The sequence below is a fragment of the Larus michahellis genome, chromosome 14 (genome assembly GCF_964199755.1).
Source record: "Larus michahellis chromosome 14, bLarMic1.1, whole genome shotgun sequence".
In the NCBI taxonomy this organism is placed as follows: domain Eukaryota; kingdom Metazoa; phylum Chordata; class Aves; order Charadriiformes; family Laridae; genus Larus; species Larus michahellis.
In genome coordinates, this window is record NC_133909.1 from 10,213,512 (window position 1) to 10,218,140 (window position 4,629).

Below are 4,629 nucleotides of genomic sequence, written 5' to 3' on the forward strand. Positions count from 1 at the left end.
GCACTAATTAATTAAGGTTAATATTGCTAGCAAAAATAACGATAGTACAACAGCCCGGGGTAACATTCACCAGAGAGTGAAAGGCGCAGCGCTTACCCAGAAAGGCGTCCCTGCCTGGGGTGGAGGAAGAGAACACAGCCCCTCGACTGCTCCATTAGGTGTTGAGTTTCTTCTCTCCCAATTTAACAGTCATTTTCTCCATCCTTTTATCCCCAAAATTATGAGGTTTCCCTCCCCTTGGTGAGGTGTAGTATGATTTGGGTGGAGAGACAAGTGCTATAGTCATACATGTTCTGCATGATCTCCAAAATCTTCATTAGCATATACAGGGGTGTCAACTTTAATATGCATTTCACTGCTAATGAGGCAAAGGTCAATTATCGGGCATGGTAGCCTCTCAAGGAAACAAAGAACTACACAAAGTCTCTGTTATCTTGATTTTACTGTCTCTGCTGATGAAAAGCAGGGCTGTCCTGGCTCCCCAAGACTCCCCCGTTACTTACGTATCCTGTGATAGCCAGACAAGCCTTCACTCCCCTGCGTTGCACAAGAGATAGCAAAGCCAGTCTGAATTGCTCTTTGAGCACAGAGACTTCACCTCATTATCCAAATTCCATAGATGCTTCCCTGCAACTCCCAAACTTCTCCCCTCCTCCCAAACCCTTCCCAGGCCTGGCCACTCAACTTAGCTTTCAGAGGGCTGGAGGTCTTAAATCCCATGTTGACCAAAAAAAACAGCATATCAACTGTCTGGGACATTCCTGTAATCACCAGGTTCCTCTTCATCATCTGCAATTAAAGAAAACCAAACAATGACAGCAAGAAGTTTCAGAGAGGTCAGTGCCAACCTCTTCCACAATTTCCCCTTCCTCAAAAGCACAATGGGATTCCACTCACCTGCTCATTCCGGAGTCAGACGCTGTGGCCAACATTGCTTGAGATACCAAGAAACAAAATTACTGTTGCACATGTGAGAAGTCACCAGCCTCAAGTTCCTCCTCGCTCCTGCCTCGGCTCACCTCTAATGCTCACCCATTTCCAAAGATGGCTCACAGGGCACCTGCAAAACCAGAAGATAAATACTTAACCAAGTTGCCATATAATACTTCACTATTAGACACCAATACGGCCCACAACTGCCTCACCTTCTCAGCCCGCTCATCAGCATGCGGCTTAGCCCCTCTGAGCCTGTGTCCTGCACCTGGAAAAAAAAAAAAAAAGCCAACCAAAAGGCATATGCTGAGATACTGCCCGAAACCTCAGCCTGCCGCAGCCATTCCTGTCTCCTACTCCTTTACCCTGGCCTCTAGTCCACCTGTCCTCCATGGTTTTGGGCTGCCACTTTGAGGCTTACAGACCACCTGTAAAACAGACCCAAAGGACACCTAAAACTTCACCCACAATGTAACATCTGAGAAGAACTGCTGCTTCAGCCTACTAGTCATTGCTCACCTTGCCCGAGTCACGCCCAGTGCCAATATTCTGCTTTACTCATCACTTCACACCTTCAAAATTAAAAAAAAAACAAAAACCACCCCATCACCAACCCATAATATAGTCACATAGCCACCAGTCACATCTTCCCTCCAGCACCATACACTGACCCACGTTCTTACAGGGTCCCGCTTGGCTCCTCCATCACTCCGTAGTGCACATCTTGTCCCTCCGCATCTGAAAAAATTAGTAAACAAGTCACCCAGATGCTAATCAGTAGCTGAACAATTCCAGGAGTCTTGTTTCCATTTAGGAATACCATCTAGGCTCCAACTACAGCCTGCCATTAAAAAAAATTGGACCCAACATTAATCCCCACACATACAAGCCTCAACACCTTCAATCTGCTTCACTACTGCCAAACAGGCCCTCCCAGAAGGCTCCAATCCTCTCCATAAAACACTATGGAAATTACAAGGAGCCGATGGCTCCTTGATCCCAGATGACCGTACAACCTTTGGCTAAACAGTCTTGGCAGATCAACATATTACCCATAGACTCTTATTGCTGTTCCACCTACCCCTGACTCTACACCCCCAGGCAGGGCAGCTCCACGCCAAACACACCCACGTGCAGCCCAACACCACACAGCACTACAGGCAATGTGACTCCAAGATGAGGGAAAACTCTCCACAAGAACGACTTTCAGACAAGAGACACTGTCAGGCAAGAAGACCTACAGGGCCGCAGCGCTGATGTGAGGAAGCTCTATGGCAAAGCCATAAAAGAGTCAAATGTAATGGCCTATTACAAGAAGTTCCTGTCAAAACTGAGATGACATATGTGCAGGAAGCCTGGCCTCAAGAGGTGAGAACGTAAGGATGCAGGGAAGAAACCCCAGTCCGTAAGAGTAGATGGCTAGAGCTGCCAGAGCTTAGAGAACAGAGCTGCTCACGCAGCCGGGAACGACACTGCAGAAGAGGACCATCCAGGAACTTCTGAGGCAAGTCCGATCTGTGCTTTAAAGTTGTTATGCAAGAAAAGAAGTGCCCATTGGGCACTATGCCAATTAGCACAGGCATTTGAGACCCTACAGGTGGTGCCCAAGGCACATGCTGTGCCCCTTGAGTGCAAAGGGCAACGAGGGCATCAAAACCTAAGGAAAGTCCAAGACACAGAAGACAGAGCACACAAACTACGCAACAGACACATGCCAGAACTGCCCTGCCCAGCACACACTAGCTTTGTGCTGAAGAGTAACCCGCTCCCTTTACCTACTCAGAGGAGACTGCTCCTGGATAGCCCTCTGCTCTACCCTGACTTTAAAACTCCTCCCTGAAACTATCAACCTTGGCCCCCCTCCAGTGCCTGTCCCTCTACTTAGCTTTCAGAGGGCCAGGGCTCTGAATTCATCCTTGACAAAAAACCACAACAAACAGCTAACTGATGTGTTCCTGCAGTCACCAGGTTCCCTCTCATCTGCAAAACAAAACGAAACCACAGCTCCAGCAGTGACCACCATGACAGTGGATGCCAACCTCTTCCACAACACCCTCATCCTCAGAGGTGCCACGGCAATCTGATCACCTGCTTCACGCCAATTCCCAAGTCAGAGGCTGCAGCAACAATTATTTATGGCACCTAAGATACCAACAAACACAAAATTACCATTGCATTTCTGTGAAATCACCAGTCCTGTGCTCCTCCTCAAAACTATCCAGCTCACCTCAAATGCAAGAGACTAGAACAGAACAGACCCTGTTGACATCCAAATCCAAAATCGATATGACAAAGACTGATGAACCTGCCTCCCTTTCATAGCCAACCCCCAGCGCCAAAACTTTAGAAACCCCTTCTCGTCTCCTCAACTGTCAGGGAAGGACCCCCACTTCTTCCTGACAGCTCCCATCCTGTATTTGCAACCCTGAACCCCCTGCATCAGCCACTCCTCAGGAGCGGCTCTTCCAAGCCGTGGCCTGCGTCCGGCAGGGACCTCCTATCTTCCCACAGACTCCGGGCTCTGCCACAGACACACAAAATAGGTGATGCCCTGACACAATCTACGAGGGGCCTGCTGCAAGCTGCAAAAACTCTAGGGACACTGGGGCACTCTTTGGGCGATGGGGAAAGGTGATGAGCCATCCCATACCCTGAATGACGCTACGCCTTACATCCTGCTGCTTTCTTGAGAAATGCTAAAATGCCACATGCAGATGCATACAAAACGCTGGCCCTAACCCCTGCAAGATAAGCTCATCATCAACCCAATTAAGAGAAACACTATCGGCAACTTACACAGCACGCTGCAAAACTGGTGGAAAAAACCACAGTTCCATCTTCAATAAAGTCAGGAATTCTAGGAAAATGCAGCACTCCCAGAATAAAAGAAAAGCATACTATTAAACCACCCGGGCACCCCCTAAACCCCCATTACAAAGTTACCGACCTGAAAAAGAGAGAAACAAAATAGCAGCATACAAGTCAACTTCCTACTAAACAGGCAGCTGGATGTTTACCGGTCCGGAAGGCTTTAGCTCAGCCTTCTCACCTCCGCCTCTCTAAACGCCAAAACGCGCCCGCCCCGGAGCTGCAGCCAAACGAAGGCCCAGCGCAGCGCGGGGCCCAGCCGAGCCCGCCAGCGGCTGGAGCCCCTGAGCCCAGGCTGGGGCTCGTGTACCCCGGGCCCCGCCCACCGCCCTTCCCACAATCCCCTGGGAAAGGGGCGGGGCCAACCCCCCCGAGGCGGCCACAGGCGCGGCAGCTGCCGGTCTCCTGCCTCGAGTTCCCAGCAGGCCAAGCGCCGCCCCTTCTGATTTCCGTTTGGGGCTCGCCTCTGGTGATTCTCTTACCGCTTTTGTTTGAGTTCTGTCCAGTTGTTGCTGCGGAGAAGAGAGTTCCGCAGGGGTCGCTTTATTTTTGCGATCTTCAGATATTTTGTGGTTAACTGTTAATCGTGTTTTATGGTTTTGGAAGAGTGCTGGGAGCACATGATTTCTGGAAGACTGATGAGCACTTCCGGGATCCTGGAGGACTAAAGTGCCATAGAGATACGTGTCGGAGGACTGAGGGGGCACTTCCGGGGTCCTGGAGGACCGGGTTGCCATGGAGATGGACACCCGGAAACCTGGCAGGCGCTGACGGGGGAGCGATAACGCATAAGAGCCGATAATGGAGCGCCGATGGCCGCTCTCGAGG

The 4,629-nt window shown here is 50.3% G+C and overlaps 1 long non-coding RNA gene across 1 annotated transcript; it reads right to left on the bottom strand.

Moving 5' to 3' along the window:
• Positions 1-1,366: 1,366 nt before the first annotated feature.
• LOC141751263 (uncharacterized) lies at positions 1,367-4,023 on the bottom strand. The gene is made up of 3 exons (XR_012589939.1): positions 3,881-4,023; positions 1,605-1,671; positions 1,367-1,505 (listed from the first exon to the last, which is right to left on the bottom strand). It is a non-coding gene; the product is annotated as an uncharacterized LOC141751263 (long non-coding RNA).
• Positions 4,024-4,629: the final 606 nt, after the last annotated feature.